Below are 16,769 nucleotides of genomic sequence, written 5' to 3'. Positions count from 1 at the left end.
AGTCCCATGAGGACTATTCTTTACATGGGAGAAAATAGGAGAAATTGTGTCACTTGTGCAAATTTACTCAGCTGTGTCATGAGCCAAGGTTCCAGCCCAGATGCATGGGAGTCCGCGGACCCAGGTCAGCGTTTACACTCAGCTGCACGTGGAGCGGTGCCCCAAAACAAGGGCCCCCTGGCCTTGCTGGGAGTGCTGAGGGCCACTCTGCTCACATTGCGAGGCGGCTCACGTCCTGTGCAGGCGGCTGAGCCCTCTCTCCGCATCCACCAAGTTGATTTGGTCTCTTTAACCTGATCATTAAGTTACTGTTTCCTATTGCTGCTCTAACAAATCACCACAAACTTAGTGGCTTTAGACAACACATACCTGTTATCTCACCATTCTGGAGGTCAGAAGTCTTGAAAATCATGGTGTGGGCAGGGCTGCATTCCTCCTAGAGGCTGTGGGGGAGAATCTGTTGCCTCTTCTTTTCCAGCTTCTATCAGCTGCCCAAGTTCCTTAGAAATCTGCTCCCTCCGTCTTCAAAGCCAGCCAACGGTAGTGCAGCTTCTAATCTCTGTCTCTCGTCCCCTCTGTGCCGCTTTCTCTCTCTCATCTCTGTCTCTCCTCACGGCTCCTTCTCTGACCCTCTGTCTTCTCTTACAAGCATCCTTGTGATCCCATTGGGTCTACCTGGAGAGCCCAGGACAACAGTCCAATCTCAACCCCTTTAACCTAATCATACCTGCCAAGCCTCTTTTGCCATATAGGGTAACACGCTCACAGGTTCCTCGGGAGGAGGGGGCATTATGCAGCCCCGAGCAGTTACACCAGCACATTTTCTCACGTTAAACCATTCTTGCATTCCTGAGATAAACACTACCTAGTCTTGATGCCGTTATTATTATTTCAAATAATTGCTCAATTCAGTTTGCTGATATTTTCATCAGTATCTTGACGTCCCACTTTACAAGTGAGATGTTTTTTCTTTGTCCAACGTATATTTTAATGATGTGTCAGGCACTGTTCCAGGAGCTTGGGATTCATCAGGGAACAAGATGGACAAAGCCCTTGCTTTGTGGAGTTTACATTCCCGAAGGGGAGACAATGATAAAGAAAGGAGAAGTGTTTACTGCACTAGGTGTCTTAGTCAGCTCCGGCTGCCATAATAAAATACCACAGATGGGGAGGCTTAAGCAATAGACATTGTTTTTCTCACAGTTCTGGAAGCTGGGAAGTCCCAAGATCAAGGCAGATTTGGTTGCTGGTGAGAATTCTTTTCCTGGCTTCCAGACAGCTGCCTTCTTGCTGTGTGCTCACATGGTGGGGAGAGGTTAAGGGGGGAGTGGGGGTGTTGAGAGAGAGAGAGAGAGAGAGATTAACCTCCAACCGTAACACTGGAGGTTAGAGCTTCAATACGAATTGTGCAGGGGGAGAGACCACTCAGTCCACAGTACTAGACATTGTATACACAATGCAGAGAAGTCATCAGGGTTAGAGAAGCCACTGGCAGAGGATATATGAGCAGAGGTGAGTGAAGGTGGGGGAGGAGAACTGTGAATATGGGGAGAAGACTGTTACCCGTAGAGGGAACAGCCAGTGCAAAGGCCCTGTGGTAGGAGTGTTCTCTGTGTGCTGAGGACAGCATGGGGGCGAGGTGGAGGAAGGCAGAGTGGTGACTGGGGCCAGAGTCCCTAGTGGTGGTATAATCCAACTTATGCTGGGGCGGGGGGTGGGGTCGGGGTGTGTGGTTAGCCAGGAGGGTTCTTCAGAAGATTGGCCAATTCTTTTTCTTTTTCTCAATGTTCTTGTCTGGTTTTGATATTAATGTGATGCTGGCTTCATAAAACGAGTGGGGAACTTTTCCTCTATTTACTAATTTACATATTTTGGAGGGGGAATGGCTTCTATCAGTGAGAGATAATCTGCTTATTATTTGAAGATTTGGTAAAATTCATCTGTCAACATGCTGGATCAGAGGCCTTCTATGCAAGATTTTTGACTCTGATTCCACTTATTTAATAGATCCATTCTGATTTTCTATTTTCTCTAAATACACTGTTTGTAACTCATATTTCAAGGAAATTACTTATTTTCACTCAAGTTTTCAAATGTGGTGGCGTGATGAATACTGTTTCACATCAAATTGTTCTTCTCATTTTAAAAATCTTAATTGTCATTATAATTGCATCCTCCTTTGCCTGCCTAGGTGTGCATTGTGCTGTCTTCTTTTCTTTCACTCAATCTTGCCAGACGTTTATCTGTTTACATTAGTCTCTTGAAAACTGGACATTGATTTTGTAGGGCTTGTCTCTGATTTTACTTTGTTTATTTCTTGCAAGCTTTATAATCTGCTTCTGCTCCCTCTGACTAGCGTGCTGTTCTTGTTCTAATTGGTTGAGTCAAGCCAGTTTATCAATTTTTAATCTTTCTCTTTTCTAATATCTACATGTAAAGTGCTGACTTCCCTCAAAGTAATGATTTATCAAAACACATAGATGTGGATATTTTGGGTTAAATTGTGTTTTTAAGTCTCTAAAAATATGGGTTTGGGGAAATTCTTTTGGGGTACTTGATCAGTTTCTGAGAGAGGCGTGCCTGCTCTAATGTCAGTTTATCAGTCCCTCTGATCTTCTCAAGCACCTTAACAGATTTCAAAGCTCTGTCGACAAGTGTGTAAGAGCCCAGGTTTAAACTTTTCATCAATATAAAGCATCCCTCCTGCCTCCTTTAATGATTTTCGCCTTGAATTCAATTTCGTTTGGTAATAATTTTACCACACCTGCTTCCTTTTTGTCATCACTTAGTGGGAACATCTTTTTTTTAACCTTTACTTTCAACCTTTCCTGGTTGAAATGTGTACCCCGTAAATAGCCTATTGCTCTACTTATTTGAAAAGACTGTTGGCTGGTATAGGTGTGGAAACCAGAGGTTTAACATGTAGTTCCTGTGGGCTGAAGAGAGGTGAGTCCCCTTCCCCAGCATAACCCAGGTGGCAGCCAGGCTCCCCTGCCCCGCGGAAGTCAGATTACTGGGACTCGGCCAGGGGAGACGTGCTGCCTCCTCCAAACCCCCCTCTCAACACTTGCCTGTATCTGCCCCACTTCAAAGACCACACCTTTTTTTTTTTCCAATTTGGGAGAAATTTATGTTAACATAAAATTAACGATTTTAAAGCTAACAATTCAGCGGTATTTAACACAGTCACAGTGGTGTGCAACTACCACCTCTAACTCCAAAATATTTTCATCACCCCAAAATAAAGCCCTGTGACCACGAGCCAGCCACTCACCCTTTCCCCTCCTCTTTCCCCTGGCAAGCATGGCTCTGCAACATTTCCCTCGTTTTCCTTGTTCCGGGTATTTCATGTAAATGGAATCACGCAATATGAGGCCTCTGTGTCCAGCTTCTTGGGCTTAGGGTTGTGTTTTTGAGGTTCTCCCATGTTGTAGCATATAAAGAACCACATCTTTACTGATTTCCAGAACACGCACATACACATGGGCATTTTATGCCTCTGGGAACCTCACTGAGCATTTGGCATGAGCGTTTGGGGCGTTCTCACCTCTGAGCAGGTGCTCTCTGCTCTCTGCTGGCTCCAGCCCACATGCCCCTCGGCCCCTCCATTTCCCTGGAGAACTAATACCTTCCCCCTCATCCACGGGACACATTCTCACTCACCTGGAAGCCCTTCCTGACCGGCTCCCTCTCCCGAGTATTCCTCAAGGATCTGCACCTGAATAGCTCATTTTCCCCCTGGACGCTGTTTTCTTTCCTCCATGGGGAGAGGACGGAGTGAGCGTGAGGGAAAGGAGCTGCCAGGATTTTCTACCTGTTAGAGGAGCCTCAGGAGAGCTACTGTGAGATTCCATGGCCTGGTTTTCCCCAGACTCTCCCAACTTGTGGCTGCGGTCCCCCTTTCTGCAAGGCACCCTGTTTGGGAGGATAAATTACATGGTCATCAGCAACAAGGGAGTCTGTATATTTCTGATTCGACTACAACCAATCTAAGGGGAGAAGCCTCCGCTTTGCAGGGGCTACAGTCAGCCCTGGACAGGAGATGAAGGGTGAGTGAGCAGACATCGGCGGTGTCTGGTCAGGTGCATCTGAGGAAGGACAGGTCAGCCCAACCAGGCACAAGGCGAAATAAACGTCCTGATGATGACTTGGCATCACGTTTAGTTTGACCTCTGAAAGAGAATGTGCCAAATGTGGACACAACTATTTCTGCTCACAGGTAAGTTAAATTCTTTGTTGTAACTAATCCTGTGTCCCCTAAGCAATCTGCGCATTTTTTTTTGTATTGTGGGAAAATATATATAACATAACGTTTACCATTTCAACCATTTTTAAGTGTATGATTTGGTGCATGGAGTACATTTGCAGTGTTGTGTGACATCACCACCATCCATGTCCAGAACTTTCTCACTGTCCTCAACAGAAATTCTGTCCCTGTTGCACACTGACTCCCCCACCCCCTCCAGAGAGCCTCTGTTCTCTTTCTGTCTCTATGAATCTGTCTGCTCTAGGGACCTCCTCTAAGTGGAATCATACAGCATTTGTCTTTTTGTATATCTGTTCATTTTCTATTTTTTTTCTGTTCATCATCAAGGCATTTAGTAGTTGCTAACCTCACAAGATACTGTGATGGATGCACCTTCTAAGAACTTTCTGATGCATTAGCTTGATTTAGCCTCAATAACAATTCCGTAAGGCAAACGCAGGTCCGTTACCCTAATGAGACTCCAGTCCAGTGAAGGGACCTGTGTTGTCTAGATTCACACAACAAATGGCCAAATCAGTATGAGAAGCCTGGTTTATAGACTTTATTGTCTTTTTCTGGAGTATACCAACTTCTAAGAAGTTGGGTATAATTTCTTTCCTCTGGAATCTAAACTTAAAACTCAAGTAACTCAATTTTGTCCAAGCAAAGAGAAAATCATGTTGACTTTGTGAGCAGGTACTTAGGGGAGAGTCATTGTGTGGTGGTCAGACTCACTGGGGCCCAGAGTGGGCAGGGGCGCCTCTGCATGTCTGTCTGCATGGGAAGGGTCTCTACCTGCCACCCTGAGCTTCCCACTCCTCAGGTCACTGTCTTTACCAGGGTTTTCTCCTCCCCCAGGAGGGTTTTGGATGCACAAGATAGACTCCTCCAAAAAAGTTGGGCATTTCTCCAGGAGCCAGAGAAATCAACCAGGCTGGAACACAATTCCTCAGACAGGCTGGAAAACAATTTTGTTTTTCCAAGCTCTGAAATAATCAAGATCTCACTGTGTACATGTTTGCAAACAAGAAGGAACAATAGCGCATTCAACACGTAGAGTTCTATTTGCAGTTCTATCGTGCAGGCCAGTCATTTGTTAGGACTTGATTAGAGCTGTCACTTTGCGACAAAACTGGTGAGCCTGGGCCCTGGTCAGAAATGCAAGCTGGCTGTCTTGTGAATGCAGAGGCCCACCTTTCCCTGTTGGGCGCTAGATTCTCACGGAGAGACAGAGGAGGTCGGTTTAAACAGTGGAAAGTTTCAACAGCAGAGTAAACAAGACCACCATGAATTGATCCTCTGAGTTTGAGGGATTTTTCCCTTTAATGTGGCAGCTCTGAGCACATGCCTAGGTATTCTACCTACACTTAACAATGTTAAGATTAAGATTTACTTTGATGCAAGGACACTAATTTTCTTTTGACTTAAGGAAATCAGTGTAGGGACACTCGTGGCCAACACAGGTTTTATCAGTGAGATTCCCCAGCCATCACTTGTCCCTTGCAGGAGTCATCTTCCCAGTAAAACCATGTGGTCTGAGGCCCTCGCCTCCAGGCCCTGCTGCCTCCCAGTTACAACAGGCAGAACTAACTGGAAAGGTCTGGGGGAATTTTGGGACTGGGATCTCTGACGAAAAACCAACCACATACAATTTCTCAAACTTCCACCCCGCGCCACCTGAATCTTTCCTGCCATTGATGATCCTGTTACTGGAGTACAGTAATGAAAATAGTATGAATGCCATCAAACACTCCCCGAGTGGATCCCCTAGGCCAGGCACGATCCTAAACATTTCACCTTTAGGAACTAAACTTTTAGTCCTCACAGTTCCAAATGGGACGGTTTCTGTCTTTATCGTTCATGTTTTACAAGTAAGGACACAAGACACAGAGAAGGTGCTCACTCATCTGCCTGGAGCCTCACAGGCAGGTGTTGGAGGGGAGCCCCAAATCCATGCGTCTGACAGCTGGGCTGTACCATCTCTCAGGGTAGCAGGCCAGGCCAATTCTGATGTTGAGGCTACTTACCTCTGGGCTGTATGTGGGGAAAAAATGTATTCCATTAAAATTACCATAGTGAACTAAAAACTACTGAGACACATTGAAACTGTGCGATAGAATAACTTTTTGAGTGCTTTTGTACCTCCTGATTGCTGAATATTTATATATCTTGAATCTGGGTTGTGTCATCATGTCTTTCTGTGATTTACATAATTCAAAAGATCATAATGTGAATCATATTTCTTCATCAGATCATATCATTCTGATAGTAGGACTTCCATCCGGAGGGACTGGTTATCAAAGAGGCGTTTAGCCTAATAATAATAATAGTAGCTGCTTCATTTTGAGCATTTGCTCTGTGACACCGTGCTAAAGGCTTTAATAAACATTATTTCATCTAATACTCACAAAACATTTCCACCAGGAGATAGTACCATTATTAACCTTCCCCCCCCTTTTTTTAAATAAAAAAGAGAATGAGGCATAGAGCTACTCAGAAACTTGCCTGAGGTCATCAAACACTAACAAGTGGATTCTCTGCTGACACTCAGCAGACATGTGACGGTAGCTGTGAGGAAAAAGAACTGGGACTTAATTATGCAGATTTAAAAAAGCAAAATGATGCTCAAAGATGATGATTGATCAAGAACAATCTAGTAGATTATGATTCCCAGACTTCACAATGATGTTACCAAAAAGAAAATCATACAATAGCTTCTCATATGAATATATGTGAGATGCAGAAATCCAAAATAAAATACCAGGCAATTGAGTCTTTCCCTATATTAAAAGCATAACACACCATTCCAGGAGTGCAAGGATAGTTTAGGATTAAAAATCTCTTAATATTATTTATCATGAGACAAAAATATGATTCTTTGAATATATTTGAAAAATATATTTAATTAAGTTTAATATCCAATATTGATTACATTAAAAATACTATGATAGTTTCTTAGCCAATGAGGAATAGAAGGACACTCCTTTAAAATGACAGTGTGTCTGCTGGAACTGTCAACGACTTCACACCACTTACTAGTGGAATGCTAGAAACCTTCCCATTGAAGTCAGGTGGAAGACAAGGATGGCCACTATCACCCCATTATTTAACGCTGCTGTTCTAGAACTAAGTCAATGTGAAAATACACATGCAGAAAAAGATAGGAATATTAGATGGGACTTTCGGAAAGAAGAAGACAAATGGTAATTATTTGCAGGTATTGTAACTGTTAGCATTTGATGACCTTGGGCAAGTCCCCAAATAGCTCTGTGCCTCACTCTCCTCTTTATTTAAAAAAGGGGAGAAAGGTTAATAATGGTGCTATCTCCTGGTGGCAGTATTTCATGAGGATTAGATGAAATAATGTTTATAAAAGCCTTCAGCACAAAGTCACAGAGCAAGTGCTCAAAATGAAACAGATACCACTATTATTAGTATTAGGCAAAAGGCCTCTTTGATAACCTTGTTGATAACCTGGGAAATCTAAGAGGGCCAACTGACAGACTATTAAACCTAAAATGAGAAGTAGGTAAGCTTGCTGCCCCTGAACACACAAACACAGTCTAATGGAAAGAGGTAAAGGACCCTGAATGGGCAATTCTCAGAAAAGGAGATAAATGGCTTTTAAACATTCGGGAGGATGCTGAGGTTCACTCAGAAGAGAAATGAAATGAAAACAATACTGAGATACTATTTTTCATGTGTTCGACTGGCAAAAGTCAAAAAGATCAATGCCACCCTGAGATGAAGGTGAGGGTGTCCTGTTGTTCCTGTTGGAACAGAATTTGGTTCGGCCCCTACAGAGAACAATCTGGTCCAACCTGCCACCATTGTAGATGTCCATATCCTTTGACTCAACCACCAAGCCATACCTGGCAACTTACCTGACAGGTATGTTCATGTGTGTGAAATGGTATCTTTACAAAGTGATTTACTACTGTGGTTTTCTGAAATAGCAAAAGATTAGAAACATTTTAAATGCCAATCAACAGGAATGGTTAAATACATGATGGTATCCGTACTAGGATGGAGAAGCTAATAAAAGAGCAGGAGGACCCTTTTCTTTAGTTACTAATATGGGATCATCTCCAAGTTACACTGTAAAATGAATAAAAGCCAGGCTCAGAAGAATTATTACAACACATCCAGGAGAATGCATGTGTGTATGTGTGTGAGTGTTGGCATCAGTATGAAATTTCTCTAAATGTCTAGGTAAGAAACTGACAACATGTTTCCAGGGCTGGGAATCTTGGTAGGAGACTTTTAGCTCTATAACTTTTTTAAAAACTTTAAAAGTTTGAATCATAAATGCAATAACATTTCAAAATTAAATTAAAACAGATAAATCTTCTTGATAAACCATCATATAAACCAACTCATATACACTAACTAGTTCGGGGAAGTGCACTGGAATGACAGATCTTTTTTGCAATAGTCACAAATTCAAAATAAAATACTGAAGTATGTATTTAACAAGAAGTGTACAGGACCTGAAAAACCACATAATACATAATAGTATCTATCTGGGCAGCAATATTTATCAAAATCCTCAAAATCATGTATAACTTTTGACCCAATGATTTCTCTTCTAGGAATTCATGCCAAGGAAGTAGTCATAGATGAGGACAAGGATTAACTTATCACAACCCTGCTTATAAAAGTAATGAATTGGAGCAAACTAAATGAATAATGATACGAGTGAACCAATTCATTAAATAAATTTTGCACTGTACACATGTATTGGACCCAAACTTGTGTCCCATCTCAGATTCCCCAGATGGCCTGCTGCTCTCCTTCGGGCTTGGTGTCCGCCTGCACACAGTCCCTCCATCACTGAACTTAGATGAGGACTGCAAGTCAGGGCTTCCTGAGCAGATGCCAGCATGCCGGATGGCACCGTCGCAAACAGCGGGAGGGTAGCTCCCACTGGGGTGACCCCTGACCTATTGGAAACTGGGCAGGTGCACCCCCTCCTCTTTCTCCCCTCGGGGAGTCACTCCATGGTGTGGTTCCTCTTGCAGCCCTTCTGGGGAAGCTCCGGCACCCAGGGAGTGTGTCTGCGGCACAGCTGTTCTATCTATGGGCAGCTTGTCCTGAGTTCGCAGCCCCATGCTTCTGCATCATCACAGCCAGTTGCTTTGTGCTTTTCCTTATGCTTTTCTTCCCTTTCTTTCTTTTCTTTTTTTTAGTATCTTTATTATTATTATTATTGTTATTATTATGGTATCATTAATATACAATCACATGGGCAACACTGTGGTTACTAGATTCCCCCCATTATTAAGTCCCCCCCACATACCCCATTACAGTCACTGTCCATCAGCATAGTAAGATGCTATAGAGTCATTACTTGTCTTCTCTGTGCTACACAGCCCTCCGCGTGCACCCCCTGTATTATGTGCACTAATCATAATGCCCCTTAATCCTTTTATCCCTCTATTCCCACCCACCCTCCCCAGTCCTTTTCCCTTTGGTAACTGTTAGTCCATTCTGGGGTTCTGTGAATCTGCTGCTGTTTTGTTCCTTCAGTTTTTGCTTTGTTGTTATACTCCACAGATGAGTGAAATCATTTGATACTTGTCTTTCTCCGCCTGGCTTATTTCACTGAGCATAATACCCTCTAGCTCCATCCATGTTGTTGCAAATGGTAGGATTTGTTTTCTTCTTATGGCTGAATAATATTCCATTGTGTATATGTACCATATCTTCTTTATCCATTCATCTACTGATGGACACTTAGGTTGCTTCCTTTTCTTGGCAATTGTAAATAGTGCTGCGGTAAACATAGGGGTGCATGTGTCTTTTTAAATCTGGGATCCTGTATTCTTAGGGTAAATTCGTAGGAGTGGAATTCCTGGGTCAAATGGTATTTCTATTTTGAGTTTTTTGAGGAACCTCCATACTGCTTTCCACAATGGTTGAACTAGCTTACATTCCCACCAGCAGTGTAGGCAGGTCCCCCTTTCTCCACATCCTCTCCAGCATTTGCTGTTGCTTGTCTTGTGGATGATGGCAGTCCTTACTGGTGTGAGGTGATATCTCATTGTGGTTTTAATTTGCATTTCCCCGATGATTAATGATGTGGAGCATCTTTCATGTGCCTGTTGGCCATCTGAATTTCTTCTTTGGAGAAGTGTCTGTTCAGATCCTCTGCCCATTTTTAAATTGGACCATTTGCATTTTGGTTGTTGAGGCACGTGTGCTCTTTATATATTTTGGATGTCTACCCTTTATCAGATATGTCATTTATGAATATATTCTCCCATACTGTAGGATGCCTTTTTGTTCTACTGATGGTGTCCTTTGCTGTACAGAAGCTTTTTAGTTTGATATAGTCCCACTTGTTCATTTTTGCTTTTGTTTCCCTTGCCCGGGGAGATATGTTCATGAAAAAGTTGCTCATGTTTATATTCAAGAGAGTTTTGCCTATGTTTTCTTCTAAGAGTTTAATGGTCTCATGACTTACATTCAGGTCTTTGATCCATTTCAAGTTTACTTTTGTGTATGGAGTTAATCCAGTTTCATTCTCTTACATGTAGCTGTTCGGTTTTCTTTCCTTTTCTTCTCACCATCTAGCCCTTCGGCCTGCACATCCCAAAGAAAGTATCCATGCTCTAATCCTCATCCAAGGCTGTATTTTCCAGAGGTTCTATGTTAAGACATTATACAAAGTCATTACTTCAAGTGACATAGAAGCCTGTATTGTTCGCACATATATTTCACTTTCTCTATATTATGTTGTGACATCTCAGTGACCTTTCTGACTGGGGAGAGACCACCCCTCCTGGGCTAGCCAGTTCTCAGAGCTGCAGAGGGCTCAGCTGGGGGACACCTTTGACACACACACCCAGCAGTCCACAGCCCTTGCCTCTGGCTGGCTGGCAGACCCCAGGAGGCATATCCTTTGCCCTAATCACCCTACGGCCAAGGACCAGCAACTATAGCCCAGACCCTGCCAGAATTACTCAAACCAGTCCCAAGCTGTGTGCCCTCTGGGCCTTCCCTCTCCAAGGAAACTGATAAATGGTGGCCTAGGTTGTCCCTTGCTCCTGCCCCTTCTGCGTCCTGCCCGCCCCAGTGCTGGACCCGCATGGATCTGGGCGTATACAGTAAACTCTGTTTCCAGAGCTTCCCCTGTGTGTCCTCCTGTGCCTACCTGACTGACCATCACATAAAAGAACACTGAACAAGGACTATTTATGACACAAAAAAGTATTCACTTTGGGAGCTTAAGAAAGCACATGTATAAAACAATATGAATACCTTTCCATTCTTGTACAAAAGAACAGAAAAGAAAAAGTTTGGAAGGCAAACATCAACATATTAATGGTAGTTAACATCGGAGGGAAGATGGTGGGGGACAGTTTCTTTTCTGTACTTTTATTTCTGAATTCTCTACATGGATTAAAAAACCCCACTTGCCCACTTGTACCAGTTATCTATTGCTGTATTAAAAAAGATCCCAAAGCTTAGTGGATTCAGACAACAGCCATTTTATTTGTTGATGATCATGTGGGTCAGAAATTGGAGAGGGGCTCCGCCGGCAGCTCTGCCGGTTTCCCTGCAGTCCTTGCGGCTTCCCTGTTTGGTCCGAGGTGGCCTCACATGTCTGGCAGTCAGGGCTGACCTGCAGGCCTCTTGCTCCAAGTACCAGTGCGGGCTTCAGTACCTGGCAGCAGCCTTCCCTGCTCCGCTGGGGGTGGGGAGGGTCTCCGTGTGAAGAGCCTAGTGTACAAGGATGGGAAGAATGGTCAGATTCTCCTGGTGGACATTTACAGACTATCTACCATACCATTTTAAAGAACTTTTTAGTTTCTTCTGGTCTGCATACCTAGAGTGAGACAATAATAATGGCTAATACTTATATACTGATTATTTTGTGCAGGAATCAAGATTCTAATTGGACTTGAAAGAAAAATTTTTAAATATTAAGTGAGTCCTCCAGTGGATATTTTTACCAAAATAGATGAGCTCTTCCTCTCCATCAGTTTGAATTAGTGAGATTTACAGCGTATGTATCAGGGAAAGAAAACTTCTTTAATGTAGCTCCTGGCTGCTGGACAGATTGTCAGGTGTGTGCTAGTGATTTAAAAAATGAATTTCTCACAATTCTACAGTTAAAACCCTACCCACTTCCCATCCTGATGATGCGATAGGATAGGAACCATCCCCTGGTAGCTTAGTATTATTAGGTTAGCAAGAAGATGTCTAACATGACTCAGTGTTATTCTTGAGAAATAATTAGCTACCTAAATGGAATAGAGCTCCATGGAATGCAAGTATATATATCTTTTATAACATTTGAATTTGGATTCTTAATTATCCAGTGAAAAATAGTCACCTTAGCTCTTAGTCCATTTGGCTATGTATCGACATTATTAAAATGCTTTCCTGGTCTTTATGCAAATTGGTTTTTTTAAAAAACAATTTATCTCCTAGCAACCCAAAGCGAAATAAGCACTGAAAAATGGCATCTCAAAGAAGATTTGGGGCTCGTAATCCAAGTAAATTCCTTGGGTTTCTTTGTTGATTGTCTAAATGAATAAATGGTGGGTTTGTGCCTATAGGTGTATATGCAGCTGAGTCACTCTATAAACTGAACTTTTAAGCAGCTAATTAAATCGTCAAGTTCACACAAACAGTAAAATCTAGTGCACTTGTTCACCAATTCCAATCCTCAAGCTGAATGGGCGAACCCAACGGGGAGTTACTGATGTGCCCTTGAAGGACTAGGCCGTGCTCTGGAGGATGGGCAGTGTCTTTCTCTTTCTAGAGATGCCCCCCTGGCTGGGGGAGCTGGCAGCCCCCTCACCACCCAGTCTTGCTTCCTCTGTGTGAAGCGTGCACACTGTCTGTGCTCTAGAGTCTAGGTTGAGAATTAAACCTAGATAATGGGGGTAAAAGTGCTTTCCACCTAGGCATCGCAGAGGTGAGAGCCGTGGCTGTTCTCATGGAGGAGGCAGCAGTTAGGTAGAGTGACCCAGAGGGTGCCCCCCTGCCCCTGCTCACCCTACCTTCTGAGCCTGAGGGGCCGGGTCCCTTTGCTCCCTTCCCTCATCAGACATTGGCCATGACCAGCCGTCAACCAGCAGGCTTAGCTCATTTTGGAACCTGGGCAAGGAGGGTTTGGGGTCTTGAAGGCTCCCAGCCTCTAAATTTAAATCTGCCCCTGCCTCCCTCCCTAGCAAACCTCAAGCTCTATGTATCAGTGATTTCTCTCCTCCCACCTCCACTTGTACTTCCAACTCACCAGGCACTGGGGGTTAGGAAGGCACTTAAAACTCATAAGCTCCATCTAACTGGATGTGTTTTAGGATATCCTAGGGAAACTCTCTCCTTCCATTCATCAGGCACGCATATAATTTGGAGCAAAGGTTTTGACAAAAGATCCTATCACAAAAGAGTAAATGAGAATTTCAAAATATTTTTCACACCTTAGGGCAATTGACATTTTAGATTCATGGTTTTGCTTTCCCTTGCTAGAAATAAGACTTTCACTTGCCTGACCTTAATGAAGGCTAAGGAAATCCTTTCATAGCTCAGACAAGTGTAATATGTAGGAAGCTAGCCGTAAAGACCAAGGGGACACTGCCGGGTGTGAAACTGATCCTCCAAAATATTATTCTCCATGTCTAATAGAAAACACCTCTTTAGAATTGGATGTTCATTCACTCTTTCATTCAGCTAGTATGTATTAAGTGCCCAGACAGAAGGTACTTAATAAATAGTGTTGGCCAAGGTCAACTATATTCCTGCTTTCAAGGAGTTTACTTTAAAATGGGGAGACAGAAGGTAAGCATTCATGAATGGAAAAACAAGATTCCTTTCAAGAGAGAATATGGTAGAAATGCAATAAGACAAGAAGTTGTCAGGGAGGCCTCGCTGAGGAAGACCTTGGCTTTGAGCCAGGAGTTGAACAATCACGAGTCCTTGGTGTGACGAGCAGGGCAGAGCAGCAAAGGCAGAGGCATGAGCAAGTGCCAAGGCCCTGGGGCAGAAATGGTTTGGGGTGCTCAGGACCTTGAAAGGAGGCCTGAGCGGCTGGGTGCAGTGTGCGGGGAAAGGGAAGGAGGCAGTGGGGTCAGAAAGGGGTTCATCGGCAGGGCCATGGGCTCCGGTAAAGCATGGGCATTTTGATCTCAGGGCAGCAGGACGCTGTGGGCACATCTGGGTTTGGTTTTGGGAAAGTCACCCTTGCTCTTGTGAGGTGAGCCTGTGGGGGTGCAGGGGAGGGATGAACGGCACCTAGCTACAGGTGGTAGCCGAGGAGAGTCTAGACCTACAGCTGACAGCACCTGCTGACAGACAGGACAGACAGGATGAGGGACGGGAGGCGTGGAGGTCGAGGCACCCCACCTTCCCGTGGTCCTGTTCAAGGAAAGCCGAGCCCATTGGGTGCTGAGTAAGCCCACAGCCAAACCTGGCTGTGTATATAGACTGTGCTTTCTGAGCCACTGATAACACCTGGGGCCTGTCCTTGTTATCTTGGGGAAAAGAAAATCCAAGTCAGAGAAGGACGGAGAATTTAGTACTGTTAAATGAAGACAATTTAATTCCAGTCGAAATTTCATTTCTGTAAAAGCAAACAAGTTCTACTCCATCACTATCCTTGTGTGATGCAGGGACTTATTTTCATGGTCCAAAGTAATCAAGTTGAGCTAAACCAGAATCCAGTTCTGATGTGAATTTCACTTAAGCGGCTTCAAAGCCTGTGGGTTTGGATGCTGGTATTATCAGCAGCTCTCGGAATAGCATCCTCTCCTCACCTGAAGCTGGAGGAGCTTTGGGAAAATCCTGTTACCGTGGATTCTCTGGGAAAGCGCTCCTTTCCCTGCGGGACCCCGCGGCAGGAGAGCACAGCCTCCCTCCAGAACTCAGGACTCTTGTGGACTCAATTATTTAAAAGCTGGGGAAAATGCACTTGATGATGAATGACTATAACGCTAGTAAATATAGCCATTTCATACGTAACGTGTCATTCGTTCATCTCAGCAGCTCTGTGGGTCACAGAGGCTTGTCCTTTCAATCCCTCTTTCTCCTCCCTTTGCCCAAATTCCCCTGAATCCAAAAGCCGGTACTCCTTGCAGTCCTGTGTGCAGTCTCTAATTCCGTCTGCGAAAGAGCCGAGAGGGATAGGAAGCGGATCGTGCACGCACAGAGTCAAAGGAAGTGACGTGAGAAAAATCCTTCTGTTACAATTTCAAGTAAAAAGAGCAGGATTCAACATTGCCTGTACGATATGGCAGGACTATAGTCAACATGTGCATGTGCCTAGAAAAAAAGGACTTGGATGAAATATTGCACAGTATTCACTACAGTTGTTTGGGGATGACAGGATTTGAGATGATGTTTATACTCTGAATTAAAAAAATTTCCCCCCATGATTTAAATCATGAGTATTTGTGGCCGACTTTATTGCTTTGTCCAATCAGAAGGGCATCTGAGACCTTTTTAGAAAGCTTCTTGCCCGGCTTCGGGCCTGGGCTGCTGCTGTGGGCGGCCCATCACTGCATCCCACGTGCTTGTTGGAGGGAGGGACACACACGTGACCCAGACTGAGCCACTAATGCCACCCCATCCCTTGACCCCAGTTCAGGGATGGGCGTGGGGCTCGCGTCAGGCCTCACCTCGCCCTTGCCCTGGTCCTAGGAGGGAGAAGAGGAGGGCAGGCAAGAGCCAGAGCGACGTAGTGTGAGAGAGACTCAGCGCGCCGCTGCTGGCTTGGAAGGTGGCGGGGAGCAGGAGCCCGCCATGCCGGCAGCTTACGGAAGTCGAAAAGGCAAGAAAGTGGATTCATCCTGGAGCCTCCGACACCTTGACTTGAGCTCAGGAAGACCCATTTCAGACTTCTGACTTCCAGAACCCTACGATAATAAATTTGTGTTTATTAAATAAACTTAGGTTTGTGGTCATCTGTTACCAACAGCAGTAGGAAACATGCAAAAGGGAGATCCCAACTCCTAGAGCTTGTCCAGGACGCCAAAGCACAGCTGCAAGTGGGCTTGCAGGCCCCATTTGGGGGAAATTCAGGGGAACTCCTCCTTCCCCATTGCAGCCATGATACTCAGGGGGAGTTGCCAGTCATGGTGCTCCAAGCACACAGCTCAGTTCCAGCGGGACCCACAGGGTCCTGCGATTATTACACTGAAGCTGGGGGAGACTCAGTCTCTCTGGGGTGGCACCCACGGGTCATCTTCCAGCCATGTCCCGTGGGAACAGTGCACCTGGGGAAGAGGGTCCTGCTGTATGGGAGCCATCAGTGGGCAGAAGGTCAGCTGCAAGGTCCAGAGCAGGTGCTGAGCCCCGGGGCCTTGCTGGAAGGGCCAGTGCTGGGAGCACCCCTGGCCCCATCTCCACCTCGCGGACAGATGAGTTGGAGCCAGTCAGGGTAAGGAGAGAGGAAAGGATTGCAGTTCCAGGAGTGTCCCTGAAAGAGATGGAGTCACATGTCACTGTCATCTGAAGGTTCACTCCTGGGACAAGAGAATAAGTGGGGCCCTTGTACCACAGTGGCGATAACTAA

General features: G+C 44.7%; 1 long non-coding RNA gene across 2 annotated transcripts in view; it reads left to right on the top strand.

The window, feature by feature from the left end:
• The first annotated feature begins 1,222 nt into the window (after positions 1 to 1,222).
• Positions 1,223 to 16,769, top strand: part of LOC118919006 (uncharacterized) — a 29,567-nt gene continuing 14,020 nt past the window's right edge. Inside the window, exon 1 of one of the 2 annotated variants that reach the window (XR_005027344.2) lies at positions 1,223 to 1,249. This is a non-coding gene — a long non-coding RNA (uncharacterized LOC118919006). Of the gene's footprint in view, positions 1,250 to 1,392; positions 1,513 to 16,769 lie in introns of those variants that run through there. The other variant, XR_008998789.1, reaches the window with a different exon arrangement.

This window comes from Manis pentadactyla, chromosome 8 (genome assembly GCF_030020395.1).
Source record: "Manis pentadactyla isolate mManPen7 chromosome 8, mManPen7.hap1, whole genome shotgun sequence".
NCBI classification, from domain to species: domain Eukaryota; kingdom Metazoa; phylum Chordata; class Mammalia; order Pholidota; family Manidae; genus Manis; species Manis pentadactyla.
This window is presented reverse-complemented; position numbering and strand designations above follow the sequence as displayed.